Source organism: Neovison vison, chromosome 7 (genome assembly GCF_020171115.1).
Source record: "Neovison vison isolate M4711 chromosome 7, ASM_NN_V1, whole genome shotgun sequence".
In the NCBI taxonomy this organism is placed as follows: domain Eukaryota; kingdom Metazoa; phylum Chordata; class Mammalia; order Carnivora; family Mustelidae; genus Neogale; species Neogale vison.
The window spans coordinates 184696938-184714840 of record NC_058097.1 but is presented as its reverse complement, the minus strand read 5'-3'; the positions used below and the strand labels follow the sequence as shown (position 1 = coordinate 184714840).

Here is a 17903-nt window from a genome sequence, read left to right as displayed (position 1 = left end):
AGCAAGTTATAGACTGAGATTTTAGAGGTTTGCTGAGCTGGGAGAAGGCACTAAATAGTCTCTAAATTGTGAAAGGGCTAGAAAATAGGATTGCCAGGAAGCACCAGTGCCCCTGGCGGGCGGTGGGGGGGGGGGGCATTGGTGGCCGGTGCATTTTAATGAGACTAGTCAGGATGGTCCCAAGAATTTTCCAACTCTGCTCAGTTGTGCAGGGAAAAGTGCTGGGAGGCCAGAGAATATCCCTTTCTTCATAACAGCTCAGAAAAGAGGAAAAGAAAGCATAAACAGTACAACAAAAATTAGAGAATGTGCGCTCATTGCTACAATCAAATTACAGCAGATGCAGTGGGAGTTCAGGATTGAGAGCAAGAACTCCTGCTGTTTTGGGTCATGGATAAGGGAAGATTATACAAAGAAAGATTCTCAAGACAGTAATAAGTAGGTAGGGATGGGAAACACATTCCTTTTGTTTTTTTCATTTTTAAATTAATTTGTTTGTTTTAGGGAGAGCAGCGGGGAGAGGCAGAGGGAGAAGAAAAGAGAGTCCCAAGCTTACTCTGCCCTAAGCGAGGATCCCTATGCAGGGCTCAGTCTTAGGACCTTGAGATTGACCTGAGCTGAAACCAAACCAGTTGCTTAACTGGCTGAGCGACAGAGGCGCCCCAGGGAACACATGTTTCTGAAGGTGCTGATAGAGTCTCCATCTCATAATTTTTATTATAATTTTTATTAAAATCAAGATAGACCAGGAATCTGCAGTTGCCTGAATCATGACATATAAACACATTGTATAATAATCTTATAATGTAAAATATTATGATACAGTGTAACATATAACATGCTATACAATATAACTTATAGTTTTATTACTTTTATTACTGTCATTTAATAGACCATGACTTAGTGAGCACTGTGTTGAGTTTTCATTAATTACAGCCTCTTATTCTTACCAGTTGGCACAACAGCTGTTTTTCTTCCTATTTTATAAGAAAACTAACACACTTGTTATTAAGTTACTTTACCATGAACCTAGAACTAGTTATTCGCAGAAATGGGATTTAGACCCAGATGTGCCTGATGTTTGTGTTCTTCCAGATCATCAAAAACAGTGCCAATCATCGTGTTGGAGGCTGCTTGGACCCAGACAGAGTCAGGAGCAAAGGTTGTTACTGGTACCCTTGTATGTTGTATCCAGCAATATGATAATTTCTAAATTACAGCTCTCCCTAAGGTCCTATATAAACAGGATATCATTTTGTGTTTCTTGCCCTATGCTGGTTCTTAAAATTGAGACTGGGATATTGAATCACTGTGAACTTGTGATTCTGTGTCTGAAAAGCAGATTCAAAAGTAGCCATAAAACTCGGGTCAGACCTGCATTGCTTACTGGTTCAAGAGTATTTATGACTTCAGAAGACAGATCTGTTTGCTCTTCAGAAGAGATTTTAATTGTGTTACAGAAAGGGATGGCACAGTCTTCAAGGCTTCTGTTCTGTCAGAGAGAGCTAAGGAGTACACAACTTATTTGTTCATTACACAACAAGGTCAATGATAGAGTTCTTTCTTAGAGTCAATCCCATCAATACTGAGAGGGTTCTGAGAAGATGAAATAAACAAATGACAGGCTTGAAGTTTATTTTGTCCTTCTGTCTTAAAAGATAGACTTATGACCACAGGGTTTGGGGTGATGATAAAAGCCAGAAGGTGAGAGGCATCCCTTGTAACTTGTCATGGGACAAGTAGCATCGGCCTGTTACCGTGTGAAAATGAAATGTCCCCTTGTCTTCCAGACCTCTGGAAATGTATCTTTGACCATCTGTGAAATTGATTCCTGTGACAACTCATCCCTATGTTGGAGAAAGCTGTGTGGGGGGAGGGAAGTGGTTATTGAACAATGTTAAGGGAGGTTCCCAGAAAGTTCACTGGGCATTTTTAGAATTTTTATTAACATATAATGTATAATTTTCCCCAGGGGTTCAGGTCTCTGAATCATTAGGCATACACATTTCACAGCATTCACCATAACACATACCCTCCCCAATATCCATAAACCAACTACTCTATCCCTATCCCCCCACCCCCCAGCAACCCCCAGTTTGTTTTGTGAGATTAAGAGTCTCTTATAGTTTGCCTCCCTCACGATCCCATCTTATTTCATTTTTTACTTACCTACCCCCTACAACCCCCCACCATGCTCTCAAATTCCTCATATCAGAGAAAGCATATGATAATTGTCTTTCTCTGATTGACCTATATCGCTCAGCATAATACACTCTAGTTCCATCCATTTCATTGCAAATGGCAAGATTTCATTTCTTTTCATGACTGTATCATATTCCATTGTATATATATATACACCATTCTTCTTTATCCATTCATCTATTGATGGACATCTAGGTTATTTCCATAATTTGGCTATTGTGGACATCGCTGCTATAAACATTCAGGTGCACGTGCCCCTTCAGATCACTACATTTGTATCTTTAGTGTAAATATCCAGTAGGGCAATTGCTGGGTCATAGGGTAGCTCTATTTTCAATTTTTTGAGGAAACTCCTTGCTGTTTTTCACAGTGGTGGCACCAGCTTGCATTCCCACCAACAGTGTAGGAGGGTTCCCCTTTATCTGCATCTTCACTAATCTGCATTTGTCGTTTCCTGACTTATTAATTTTAGCCATTCTGACTAGTGTGAGGTGGTATCTTATCGTGGTTTTGATTTGTATTTCCCTTATGCCGAGTGATGTGTAGCACTTTTTCATGTGTCTATTGGCCATCTGGATGTCTTCTTTGCAGAAATGTCTGTTCATGTCTTCTGCCCATTTCTTGATTGGATTATTTGTTCTTTGGGTGTTGAATTTGATAAGTTCTTTATAGATTTTGGATGCTAGCCCTTTATCTGATATATCGCTTGCAAATATTTTCTTCCATTTTGTCAGTTGTCTTTTGGTTTTGTTGACTGTTTCCTTTACTGTGCAAAAGTTTTTGATCTTGACGAAGTTCCAATAGTTCATTTTTGCCCTTGATTACCTTGCCTTTGTGATGCTTCTAGGAAGAAGTTGTTATGGCTGAGATCAAAGAGGTTGCTGCCTGTGCTCTCCTCAAGGATTTTGATGGATTCCTTTCTCACATTGACATCTTTCATCCATTTGGAGTCTATTTTTGTGTGTGGTATAAGGAAATGGTCCAGTTTCATTTTTCTGCTTGTGACTGTCCAGTTTTCCCAACACCATTTGTTGAAGAGACTGTCTTTTTTCCACTGGACATTCTTTCCTGCTTTGTCAAAGATTAGTTGACCATAGAGTTGAGGGTCTATTTCTGGCTCTCTATTCTCTTCCATTGATCTATATGTCTGTTTTCGTGCCAGTACCATGCTGTCTTGATGATGACAGCTTTGTAATAGAGCTTGAAGTCTGGAATTGTGATGCCACCAACTTTAGCTTTCTTTTTCAATATTCCTTTGGCTTTTCGTGGTCTTTTCTGGTTCCATATAAATTTTAAAATCATTTGTTCCATTTCTTTGAAAAAAATTGATGGTATTTTGATAGGGATTATGTTATATGTGTAGATTTCTTTAGGTAGCATAGACATTTTCACAATATTTGTTCTTCCAAGTCATGAGCATGGAACTTTTTTCCATTTCTTTGTGTCTTCCTCAATTTCTTTCATGAGTACTTTGATTCATTGAGTACACATTTGATTCATGAGTGCAGATCCTTTGCCCTCTTTGGTTAGGTTCATTCCTAGGTATCTTATGGTTTTCTTTCCATTTATATTTTTTGGAATGGTTTCAGGAGAATAGGTATTAATTCTCCTTTAAATGTTTGGTAGAATTCCCCTGGGAAGCTGTCTGTCCCTGGACTCTTGTTTTTTAGGAGATTTTTTGATGACTGCTTCAATCCTTACTGATTATGCATTTGTTCAGGTTTTCTCTTTCTTTGTGGTTCCATTTTGGTAGTTTATATATCTCTAGGAATGCATCAATTTCTTCCAGATTGTCAAATCTGCTGGCCTATAGTTGCTCATAATATGTTCTCATAAATGTTTATATCTCTTTGGTGTTGGTTGTGATCCCTCCTCTTTCATTCATGGATTCATGAATTTATTAATTTGGGTCCTTTCTCATTTCTCATTTCTTTTTGAAACATCCGGCCAAGGGTTATCAATCTTATTTATTCTTCCAAAGAACCAGCTCCTACTTTCGTTGATTTGTTCTACTGTTCTTTTGGTTTCTATTTCATTGATTTCTGCTCTGATATTTATGGTTTCTCTTCTCCTGCTGGGTTTAGGCTTTCTTTGCTGTTCTTTCTCCAGCTCCTTTAGGTATAGGGTTAGCTTGTGGACTTGACCTTTCTTGTTTCTTGAGAAAGACTTGTATTGCTATATACTTTCCTCTCAGGACCTCCTTTGCTGTGTCCCAAAGATTTTGAACAGTTAAGTTTTCATTTTCATTTGTCTTCATGAAGTTTTTAAATTCTTCTTTAACTGTCTGGTTGACCCATTCATTCTTCAGTAGGATGCTCTTTAGCCTCCACGTATTTGAGTTCTTTCCAACTTTCCTCTTGTGATTGAGTTCTAGTTTCAGAGCATTGTGGTCTGAAAATATGCAGGGAATGGTCCCAATCTTTTGGTACCAGTTGAGACCTGATTTTTGACCCAGCATGTGATCTATTGTCAAGAATGTTCCATGTGCACTAGAGAAGAAAGTGTATTCTTTTGCTTTGGGATGGATTGTGCTGAATATATCTGTGATGTCCATTTGGTCCAGTGTATCATTTAAAGCCTTTATTTTCTTGTTGATTTTTTGCTTAGGTGATCTGTCCATTTCAGTGAGGGGAATGTTAAAGTCCCCTACTATTACTGTATTATTGTTGATGTGGTTTTTTGATTTCATTATTAATTGGTTTACATAGTTGGCTGCTCCCATATTTAAAACTGTTAGATCTTCTTGTTGGACAGACCCTTTAAGTATGATATAGTGTCCTTCCTCATCTCTTGTTATAGTCTTTGGCTTAAAATATAATTTATCTGATATAAGGATTGCCACCCTAAACTTTCTTTTGATGCCCATTAGCATGATAAATTGTTTTCCATCCCTTAACTTTAAATCTAGAGGTGTCTTTGGGTCTAAATTGAGTTTTTTGTAGACAAAATATTGATGGGTATTTTTTTTTTTTAATCCATTCTGATACCCTGTATCTTTTGATTGGGGCATTTAGCCCATTTACACTTAAGATAATTATTGAAAAACATGAATTTAGTGCCATTGTATTGCCTGTAAGGTGACTGACACTGATTGTCTCTATTCCTTTCTGGCATATTACTTTTAGGCTCTCTCTTTGCTTAGAGGACCCCATTCAATATTTCCTGTAGGGCTGCTTTGGTGTTTGCAAATTCTTTTAATTTGTATTTGTGCTAGAAGCTTTTTATCTCTCCTATTTCCAATGGCAGCCTTAGCTGTATGTAGTATTCTTGCCTGCATATCTTTCTTGTTTAGTGTTCTGAATATATCATGCCTGTCTTTTGTGACCTGCCAGGTCTCTTTGGATAAGTCTGCTGCCAATCTAATATTTCTACCATTCTATGTTAAAGACCTCTTGTCCCAAGCTGCTTTCAGCAACTCCTCTTTGTCACTGAGACATGTAAGTTTTATTATTATATGATGGGTTGTGGGCCTAATTTTTATTGATTTTGAGGGAGTTTCTCTGTGCTTCCTGGATTTTGATGCTTGTTCCCTTTGCCATATTAGGGAAATTCTCTACAATAATTTGGTCCAATATACCTTCTACCCCCCTCTCACTTTCTTCTTCTTCTGGGATCCCAATTATTCTAATATGGTTTCATGTTATGGTATCACTTATCTCTCAATTCTCTCCTTGTGGTCCAGTAGTTGTTTGTCTCTCTTTTGCTCAGCTTCTTTATCCTCCATCATTTGGTCTTCTATATCACTAATTCTCTCTTCTGCCTCATTTATCCTAGCAGTAAGAGACTCCATTTTTTTTTAATTTTACCTCATTAATAGCTTTTTAATTTCAACTTAGTTAGATTTTAGTCCTTTTATTTCTCCAGAAAGCGATTTTATTTCTCCAGAAAGGGATTTTCTAATATCCTCCATCCTTTTTTCGAGTCCAGCTAGCATCTTATAATTGTCATTCTGAACTCTGGTTCTGACATATTTCTAATGTCCATATTGAGTAGGTCCCTAGCTTTCCATACTGCCTCTTGTTCTTTATTATTATTATTATTTTGTGGTTAATTTTTCTGCCTTGTCATTTTATCCAGATAAGAATAGATGAATGAGAGAACAAAATGCTAAAAGGGTGACAAAGACCCCAGAAAAATATACACTAACCAAATCAGGAGAGACCTGAAACCAGGGGGAGAAGAATGGGGGGAAATTTTATATATACATAATATATATAAATATTATGTATATATATATATACATTATATATATATACATATATATATACACATTATATATATATATATATGGCTGGTGAATAGAATAGAGCCACCCACTTGGTTTGGTTTTGCATGTATTCTGGTCTCTTAGAAGAAACTATCTCCCAAAATTTTAAAGAAAGAAAAACTTTTGTATATACAAAATAAGGGTAAACACAATGAAGGATGGAACATGACTGTAGAGATGAAAATTTTAAAAGATTGTAAAAGAGGAATTGATAAAATGAGTTGGTTGGGGAAAAAAAGAGAGAATGTGATCAGGCTGGAGATTAAACAAAGCCATGTGCTAGATTTGGGGTATAGTTCTATCTATTAGAAGAAATTGTATCCCAAAATTTTAACTGAAAAGAACCTATATGTATACAAAAAAAAAAAAAAAAAAAGGCTAAATATAGTGAAGGGATAAAATATGACTATAACAATGAAAATTTAAAAAGATTTTTTTAAAGGTATTGATAAGAAACGTTAAAAGAGGAAAGAGGAAAAATTAAATAAACAGAATCAGAAAAAAATAAAATTAAAAAAAAATTAACTTTGAAAGACTAAAGGACCATGGGAAAAACACCATGAATTCTATGTGTTGCTTTCCCATAGCTATGGAAAACTTGGTGAACTTGGTGTTGGCTGGATTTTCTTGCTGATCTTCTGGAGGAGGTTCTGTTGCAGTGATTCTCAAATGTCTTTCCTTGAGGCAGAATTGTACCGCCCTTGCCAGTGGCCAGGCTAAGTAATCTGCTTGGGTTCACTTTCAGTAATTCTTGTTCCTTGAACACTTTCTGTAGAGCTCTGGAGGACAGGAGTGAAAATGGCGGCCTCCCAACCTCTGGCCCCAGAGGAGCAGAAAGCTCAGGCCCCCACTCCTCAGTGCACCCTCAGAAAAAACAGTCAATCCCTCCCGTCTTCCTGGTCTCCAGCCGCACTCCGAGCTCACGCAGGCTGTGACTGAGCTTTTCTATCTCTGGTGCACTGCCCATTTGGAGTCTCCAAACCCAGCAGATTTCTACTGCGTACTCCCACGCTGTTCCTCCCGGAGGAGGAAGGAGGGGGTCTCTCTGGATCTGCCACTTGTGGGGTCCCTGATCAAAGAGCAATGGTCTCACTCCACCTCAGATCATGGTTAAGGTAGCTCTGAACTGAGTGTGCACTCCTCAGTTCTGATCCCTAAGGGCTCTGCCACACTCAGACACCCCTGGTCTTTCTGTGACCCCGCGGGTCCTGAGACTACACTGTCCCTGCAAGGGCTCCACCCCCACTTAGCCTCTGGAGTGACATCCCTCAGAGGAGCAGACTTCTAAAAGTTCTAATTTTGTGTTCCACTACTCCACCACTTGCTGGAAGCCGGCACCTCCTGCTGTGGTCTATCTTCCTGTGGCTCCAAATTCACTTCTCCAGAAAGTGGTCGATTATCTGTTCCTAGAATTGCTGCTCTTTTCTTCTATCTCCTATTGAGTTTGTAGGTTTTCAGAATGGTTTGATAACTATCTAGCTGAACTCCTGGGACCTAATTTTAGTCTCCTACTCCTCCACCATCTTCTTCCCTGGGCATTTTGAAAACAACCACATCCAGTTTTCTTAAAGTGGTGGAACAAAAATTCAAAGAAAGCTGGGACGCCTGGGTGGCTCAGTTGGTTAAGCAGCTGCCTTCGGCTCAGGTCATGATCCCAGCGTCCTGGGATCGAGTCCCACATCAGGCTCCTTGCTCGGCAGGGAGCCTGCTTCTCCCTCTGCCTCTGCCTGCCTCTCTGTCTGCCTGTGCTTGCTCTCTCTCCCTCTCTGACAAATAAATAAATAAAATCTTTAAAAAAAAAAAAAATTCAAAGAAAGCATCCCCTTTGGTCATTAAAAATGTAATATTGATGAAGCTATTTTTGATGAATTTTTTTAAAAAAGCAGAGAAGTTTTTTTTATTCTACCCAACCCAAACAAATGTGGAAGGCCTTTTAAATTTTCTGTAATGTGGGTGACTGAATGACATTTTCATTTCGAGGCTGGCTTCAATCTGTCTTCTAACACTCAACTGAGGTATGCCTTTCTCCTTACCTGCATAGTGTTGTGTCTTTTAGAAATAATGACGATTCTAGTGTTAGGTATAGCAATCAGATGCAGACATTTCTGGGACTCAAACAAAGTAAGATGACCTAAGCCAGAATATGAACATGCATGTGACTCACATGTAATTGTGTACTGAGGTTTTGGTATATTTATTTTTAAAAATTTTTACAACATTATGGGTTTCACCTGTTTTTCCAGACTCGTGTAACTGCTTCATCAAGAAACAGATTGTATTTCCACACTCCTTTAAAAGGAGTAGGTCTATGTCACTGCCTCAGTTCTCAGATGGCAGTGGAGGTGATCCTGTGTGATTTCTGAGATGAAGTCAAAAAAGATGCTACAGCTTCTGCTTGCCTCTCTCTTAGAACATGTGCCATGGGATCCCTGAGCTGATATGAAAGAAGTCTAGCTTCACTGAATCTATGTGTCTAGAGAGCTCAGCAATAGAGATGATTGTTCTAGAGCTGGGGACCCAATCAAATGGAGACAGAGATGGAGAAAGAAAGAGAGAGAGAGGGAGAGAGAGAGAGAAACCCAAGGAAACCCAAGCATTCCCTCCTTCACCCCACTGCAGTTGGAGCCTTCCCAATCCCAGGTTCCAGACATATGAGCATATGACCCTTCTTCAGATGACTCCAGCTCCATTCTTCAAACCCCTCCAACTGAGACTAAGTGAAATAAAATAAGCTCTTCTTGAAATGCAGCTTCATAAGAAGAATAAATGTGTTTTTATTTTTAGACCATTATATTTTGAGGAGGCTTGTTACATAGCACCAGATAACAAGAATGGTGGAAAGTCTTTTTTTTTTTTATTAATATTGATAAGAGAAGCCCAATGTATCTAGAAATTATCACAATACAGTACTGAAGATTAATGGAAGATTAATGGTAGGATATTAGGGATGTTGTGGGGCATGGACTTTCCTAGCTTTTCAGTTTTCATTGTCAAGTAGCAAGGCCAGAGCAACAGGAAATCTGACTTCTAGGACTGTGCTCTCTCCTGGCAAAACACCATGAAACTCTTATTATTTATTAAAAGAGCAATTGCTCACTCTATTATGTACCTGAAACTAATATAACATGTTAACTGTACTGGAATCAAAATGAAAACTTAATTCAAAAAAAGAGCAATCTCAGGGCAGCTGGGTGGCTCAGTGGGTTAAGCCTCTGCCTTTGGTTTAGGTTATGATCTCAGGGTCCTTGGATTGAGCTCCAGTGGGGCTTTCTGCTCAGCAAGGAGGCTGCTTCCCCCTCTCTCTGCCTGCCGCTCTGCTACTTGTGATCTCTCTCTCTCTGTCAAATAAATAAATAAAATTTAAAAAAAATAAAATTTAATTTAAAAAAAAGAGCAATCTCAAAATAAACAATGACTCTGACTATTTAATGAACCCTATGAATTTCATATCTCTGAACTGACTTAGCAATAGTTTGACCAAACTGAAATTAAATATTGTTTCCCTGAGAATTAGAAGCATTCTAGCATATATTATATATTATAAGCATATATATTTTATTTATATATATATATATATATATATATATATGAATGCTCTCAGCATACTTTCACCCTAGAAGTCCCAAGAATCTTAAATCTGTAAGATCCCTAATCACTCTCTTCTCCCAAGTACAGAACAAAAATTCTTGCTTTGCTAGATCAAGTTAGGGAATACACATTTCACTAAACCATTTCTAGGGGGCAAATTTGGGGACTAAGGATTAGCTTAGCTCAGGCCCCAGTCTTGGATGTAAAGTAAAGGAAGTGTCCCCTAGGACATGGTCTGAACTGAGGATGGATTCTATGTACCACACTCCATTAGAGTATTATCATTATAAGTTGGGGTGTTGGATCCTGGGTAACCAAACATAGAAATGCCCACCTCTAAAAGTGATTTAGAGTATGTATTAGAAGTGTGAGTGTATTTGAATATCTAGAAAAACTAGCACTATCTAATGAGTTAACCTTGCATTTTTATGGATTACTTTATTTTTTGAACAATGAAATGCAATGCTTATTATTTATATGAGTTTTCTGCATAGGAGTGTGCACTTTTTCAGCTTTTAGAGGGAGAAAAAAATATAATTTAGAGTCATCTGTAATATCCCCAGTGTTCTCTGCTGTAAAATCTTTGGATAAAGTAAAGTAATAAGTTGGGGAGGCTTGACAATCTACTGGCTTATGATTTATCCAACTGCAAATTAGACTAGTTCAACTGGGTAATAAGAATAATAATAATACATGCTTAGGGAACGTAATACACAGTGAAGAATAAAGGGAGCATTTTCCTCTGTTTCCATGGGCTTCAGAGAATGCTTATTAGCCAAGTGACTGATACGCTCCTTTGGGTTGTGTCACAAAACACGTAAAGAATAAGGGGTAGTTATGAAACTATTTCAATTAGGTGGTGCACATCCCAGGGATGCGAGGAGCTTAAAGAATATTTGGGTCACTGGAAAAGTCAATTTCTTGTAAGCATGTTTTTAGATTAAAGCTTTAGAAACATTCTTATTCTGCTGAAATATTTCTTATTCTACTGAATATGTTTGCATTTTAATTCAGGGTAAGGATGAGCTCAGTGTATAGACACACTCATCAAATTTATAAGCAAATGGAGCCTATGAAAAGCCTAATATTTTTAATAAAATTAGAAAAAGACCATTGGGAGGGGAAAAGAAAGAAATCCATATAATAATTCAAGTGAGGTTTTGATCAATTACCTGATTTTTTTTAAGGTTTCAAGAAAAACATAGCAACCATAGAGTTGATCTATAATTATTTTTAAAGTAAGTATTTACAGATATGGAAAACATTCCCTTGAATTTATTATGAGAGGGTTTTATGTTTAACATGATAAAACCACATCCGATCGAGACAGTAGTTATTGGCTAGTAGTTTATATTTGGTTAAGGTGAGGGAGGTCAGGTTTGGGACAAATTGTAGATTTTTAATATTCTGGTTTTCCTACATAACACATTATTTTAAACTTTCTGTCACTCCATTTCCTCATAGGTAAAATAATAATAATACATATCTTTTTAGGACTGTTGAAGAATCAAATGTGTTACTGTGTGTAGTGTGTTCTCAACAGTTCCTGCCATATAGCAAAACTGGTAGTTTGGCTGGTTATAGTATTTTAGTTTGGAAACCATCTACCTGTTCCTCCTGAATTTTGAAGGCAGTTGCCCATTTTTTACCTGAGATTTAGTATGTTTTTGAATTCCATCTCTATTATAATTCTGAGTCCTTCTTTGTATTCATCGCTTTTTCTCTTAAAAAAGTTTTTTTAGACTCCCCTCCCCCACCACTGCCCAATATTTTGAAATTCACAAAGGTGTTCTTTGCCATGAGCCTTCCTTCAGCCATTGTGATGGGTACATGAGTGTCCATGAAATCTGGAAGTGTATGTGCTTTATTTCTGAGAAATTGAATTATTATTTTGATCTTTTGCTTCCCTCCATGTTTATTATTTCACGCTCTCTGCAACTTCTATTATCAGGATATTAATCTTCCAGGACTGTTTTTTAAATTTCTCATCGTTTCTTTCTCATTTTTTTATGTCTTTTCTATTCACTCTCTATTCTGAAATGCTTAGTTCACTTTATTATATGATCCTTAATATAAGCATGGGATTTAGTCCCTGGTATACAGTGAGTGCTAAAGAAATCATAGCTTTCTCCTCTTCTCTCCTTTCTCTCTCTCTTTCTCCTTTTCTTCTGTGGTTGCTTCCTTTTCTTCTACTTTATTACTGCTACTTCTCAAGCAATATGTTCAATGTCTGTGTTTTCCGTTAAACTGTGTTTCTGCAGCCTTTCTCTGCATGTAGTATATAGAGACCTCTGTCCTCTGTTCAGGGAAATATTAAACAATGTAGAAGTGAACCAGAAAGGTTTTTGTAAACTATCATTTATTAAACACCCACTCTGTGACAGAGAATCTGTTAAATTGGCTTCCTTTAAAGCATAGTAATAGTCACAAAAACCTTTACTGTAACTTTAGTCTTAAGTAATTTTAGAAATAAGGACATCAAGGTGCTGGGAGATGATCAAATTCTGCAAAAATTACAAAATGGGATTTGAATCCTGTTATTTCAGCCTCTAAAACCCATGCCTTAATTTCTACATGATGCTGCTGGGACACAAACATAAATTCCCAAAAGGGCTGTCAATACTGTGGAGGGAAACCCAGCCCATTAATGGTATCTGGGACACTAGACAAATACTAACTAAAAAGCGTGGGCAATGCACACCCTTTATGTAACCGCTGTGTACATGTCCCATAGCAAAGGCAGTCTCTTGATGTGTACAGTTGGCCTGGCTTCTGAACCCTTGTCATTTCCCAGCTTCTCTAGCACAGCTTTGACAATGGAGTGTAGCCAAATGACTTCTCCTGGCTGAAATTCTCACCAGGGAAAGAAAGACAAACAAGGATGCAAACTTGTGCTTTCACTCAGGTACAGGGATTTTTCATTTTGGTGAACACAAAGAAAATTGAATATGGTGGTTAAAAAACAAAAAAAAAACCAAAAAACAAAAAGAACAAGAAACCAAAAACCTAGTGGCTATATAGTCTATATTAGTCTTCCCTGTGGCTAATGATGTATTTGAAATGTATTTTCTTCCTTGTGGGAGAGTGACGTACTTTAATGCAAATTCTCCCCTCCTTGACCTCCCAATGGCTTTCCATCAAATGAAATAATCTTTCTGTTGTGATTTATAAGGCACACATGCCATGACTTACAACCGTGGGGAGTTTTCATTCACTTATCTATCCATCATCCCATTCACTCCATAACATTTAGGTTGAACCAAATGAAATTGCATATACTCAACTGTTCATGACCTGGGGAATGGTAATTTCATAGGGTTCAAAATAAAACTGAATTCAGAATAAAAGTAACTATGAGATATTTAGATAAACTTAGATGTAAGCATAGATAATTCTAAGAAACGATTATACGTTTCCCCATATATACAACAAATCTTTGTTGCGTTCCTACCATGCCTTGCATTCTGAGGATACAGTGCTACATAAAATAAATATAGCTATGCCTACATGGAGGTTCAAATCTTTTGGAAGAATGAAAATACACTTAAACCATTGTAGCATGAGAAAGAGGAAATTGCCCTAAAAGGATAATGGAATTTAAGGAGAATGATAGGCCTCTCTAATGGAATTTAGAATGGGTTTTATGGGAAAGGGTATTCAGCTGGCTTTTGAACATTAGATAGGATTTAGTGAGGAAGGACATACCAGTTGAAGGGAATTGTAAATATGGCTAGGTAGGTGTTCAGTTCTGAGTCTTGCACATAAATTGTTTCCAGTTGGCCAGGGAGGCAAAATAGAAAGAATTTCATCCAAAGGAGATGAATATGTGAGTTCACTGTAGGTATGTACATATTTGCTTTGATTTATGCAAAAGGAGTAATTCACTATGACTGCAGAAATCAGGAAGGACTTCTCAGTCAATGTTTCATCTGCTTTGCTTAGGAAGAAGAATATAATGTACATGTGTGGATAATGGAGGAAAGGATCTCTAAGTTGAAGAAAAGCCAATAGGGAAGGAATGGCAGTAAAGAAGTGCATGGCATATTTGGGAGATATGACCATGGTCTGACGAGCCTGGAGATCATATAAGATAGAGATGAGGCTATTCATAAATACTAGACTAAAAAAAGGAGAAGTTTGATAGCCATGTGGAGCAATTTGTGTTATATTCACTTTGGCATTGCTGAAAATATATGAAAAAAAGTTACTTTTCCCTGCAAGAGCTAAGACCAGAAGTAGAAGAAGATATACTGGCCAGATCATTATTTTCTTATATTAAAATACAATGGCATTCAGTATGAGATGGTAGAAAGAAAACTGAACTTAGAGCTAAAATATTAGTGCCTCGATTAGTGCCTCTAAGCTTCTTTTCCTCAAACCCCTCGGAAGAGCTAGTGATTCCTTTGTCTAGTTCACAAGGTCATTGTCAAGAACATATTCAAGATAATGATGACTATCTCCTTTAGATAAACGTGAAAGTCTGATTGTGATGTGGCAGTTTAAAGGAGTCCCTTTAGCAAAGCATGAATGTCATTGAAGTGAATGCCTCTTAGTAAGCAGCCAGGCCCCACCCAGGTTCAGAGAGGGTATTGATCAAGGGTGTATCATCTGTGGCCATAATCAAGTCTTCTTCAATCCATAACTTCTGTCATGGCTGAGTGTTGTCCTCAAAACTTCCCCAGTAGGAGGAGACTATAAAAACCACAACACAGTCATATTCTGCTGAGATGCCTCTTAGTTCTTTATATGGACTTTGCCAGAAGTTTTTTAGTCATTGCCCCATGTGGGGCAGACAAGGTGAAGATACCCTCACAGTCTGTGGGTGAAGACAGATATCAAAATGGAGCCTAGGAAACTTCAATTGCTTGGAAAAACATTCATCTGGAATCTAGAGGACTTGATACTTAGTCCAATCCTGACTTCAGAGCTCTGCGCTTAGAATTTGTTCTTTTACATACAAATGGCTATCAGACACATGAAAAAAATGTTCATTATCATTAGCCCTCAGAGATATTCAAATTAAAACCACATTGAGATATCACCTTACACTAGTTAGAATGGCCAAAATTAACAAAACAGGAAACAATATGTGTTGGAGAGGATGTGGAGAAAGGGGAACCCTCTTACACTGTTGGTGGGAATGCAAGTTGTACAGCCTCTTTGGAGAACAGTGTGGAGATTCCTCAAGAAATTAAAAATAGAGCTTCCCTATGACCCTGCAATTGCACTCCTGGGTATTTACCCCAAAGATACAGATGTCATGAAAAGAAGGGCCATCTGTACCCCAATGTTTATAGCAGCAATGGCCACAGTCGCCAAACTATGGAAAAAACCAAGACGCCCTTCAACAGACGAATGGATAAGGAAGATGTGGTTCATATACACTATGGAGTATTCTGCCTCCATCAGAAAGGATGAATACCCAACTTTTGTAGCAACATGAACGAGACTGGAAGAGATTATGCTGAGTGAAATAAGTCAAGCAGAGAGAGTCAATTATCATATGGTTTCACTTATTTGTGGAGCATAACAAATATCATGGAGGACAAGGGGTGTTAGAGAGGAGAAGGGAGTTGGGGTAAATTGGAAGGGGAGGTGAATCATGAGAGACTATGGACTCTGAAAAACAATCTGAGGGGTTTGAAGTGGCGGGGGTATGGGAGGTTGGGGTACCAGGTGGTGGGTATTATAGAGGGCACGGATTGCATGAAGCACTGGGTGTGGTGAAAAAATAATGAATACTGCTTTCTGAAAATAAATAAATTGAAAAAATTAAAAAAAGAAAAAGAATTTGTTCTTTTCCCTCTTCATCCTTCTCTTAGCTCTAAGTGTTGGCATGCTTACTTACACCATCTTTTAAGGAAGATAACCTCCAAGTCTTAATTGTCCAGGACTTACCATTTTGCAAAGAATAAATCTGAGGCTCATTAAGGGGTTAAGTGTTTTGCCCAAAGACACTGAGAGAAGTAAGTGACATTACTAGGATTCGAATCTGGCTTGGCCTGACTACAAAGTCAGTCTTCTAACCCTGTTGTGATGCTGCTTATATTTAAAACAAATGAATAACATCAAACTTCCCTGACTATTTTAACCCACGTGTATAATTACAAAACAATGCTAAGGTGTGCAAAACTAAACATTGCAGAATTGCTTGGGACAGGAGAATATAATTGGAAAAGAACATAATTTGAAATGCCCATTAATAGGGGATTGATGAAATAAAGTATAATAGTTTTATAAAGTGATATATTACATGGTCTTTAAAAACTGTAAAGTAAGACCACATATGTTGATATAAAGATTCTAGGATTCACTGCTAATTATAACCAAAGCAGAACAATGTTAATCATGTGATTTCATTTTATAAAAATGATATAATACTGTGTGTGTTTATTTATAAGCATATAAAAGGAAATATGTAAAAACAACCTAATACTGGAAACTTCTAGGTATAGAGAACTGAAAAAGTTACTTTTATTGTGTGTCTATTGTATATTTTATTGATTTTATTACATGCATAATGTTACTTATTTTTTTGTTTAGAATTAAAATTAGATCATATACCTTGAGAAGGAGCATATCTAAGATTACTCACAACTTCAAAATTCCATGTTTGAAGTCAGAAAACTAACTTGTTTTAAATATCTCCAGTGCCGGGCACCTGGGTGGCTCAGTGGGTTAAGCCGCTGCCTTCGGCTCAGTTCATGATCTCAGGGTCTTGGGATCGAGTCCCACATCGGGCTCTCTGCTCAGCAGGGAGCCTGCTTCCCTCTCTCTCTCTCTGCCTGCCTCTCCGTCTACCTGTGATTTCTCTCTGTCAAATAAATAAATAAATAAAATCTTTAAATATATATATATATATATCTCCAGTGCCTTTCTGAAGAAGGTTCCCCTGTGGCCAAAATTCGGGACACTTGCATGTGTGTGAAAAATGTCTGTGCGTGTGATGTTACTTGCAGAGTGACAGCTGGATAGGGGAAACTGGTCAAAGGCTGACTCACAGCAGATGGCCTCACAGGTTTCTTGATTCCTGCACACAGAGCATTCTCAGCAAGGTCAAGGGCAGGCAAGAAAGTGATTCATTAAACTTCTGTGGTTGATGTGCGCTAGATGTACACTGCAAGTCAGCATCTTGTACATGCAGACGTGTGCTGCAGCCCTTTGTTTAAAGGACAAAGATTTTTTTTTTTCAAGTAAGGAACTTGGAAAACTGCATTAGTAGGAATGAAGAGCCAATGGTACAGATTGTAGACACAATAGGAATCCCATTGTTCAGACTCAAGTTACCATTTATTTTTTGAGACATCATCATTATTAATAGTATTTCTCAGTCTGAGCTTCACTCCAATGCACTTGGAAGAATGTAGCTAAAGAACAGTGGTAATACTCTAATTTGTTATTCGTCATTTAGATGGAAGTGGTGTGGTATACTACTTTGTCTATAGCCAGCAAATACCGATCCTCTAGCCCCAAGAAGCTTATCATCATAAAAACATTTTCTTTTTCTTTTAGGCAAGCTAATGGAAATCCATCTCCAAGATTTTGTTTATGGGTCAAGTTAATATGAGCTAATGGATCAGGAGAAATTGTCAACATCCTGGAAAGGAGACACGATGGCCTCTTAGAGTAGTGTAAAGTTAGTTTTTCATTTGGTGATTTCCCCTTTACTCATTTTTTTATAGGTGAGTTAGGGAAAATTGGAAATCTATTTTGATTTTGCATCAAAGTTAACATTTTAGCCTACCTAATAAGGTATTCTTTTGTTTTTCTTTTTCTAATCTGCTAACTGTGGATAATCTCTAAGAATCATAGATCTGTTTTGTGTATCTCTTTGTTTTAATGGTTC

At 37.6% G+C, this 17903-nt stretch overlaps 1 protein-coding gene across 7 annotated transcripts in view; it reads left to right on the top strand.

The window, feature by feature from the left end:
* Positions 1–17903, top strand: part of LRRC4C (leucine rich repeat containing 4C) — a 1197418-nt gene that overhangs the window by 584748 nt on the left and 594767 nt on the right. The gene's annotated exons all lie outside the window — the stretch shown is intronic.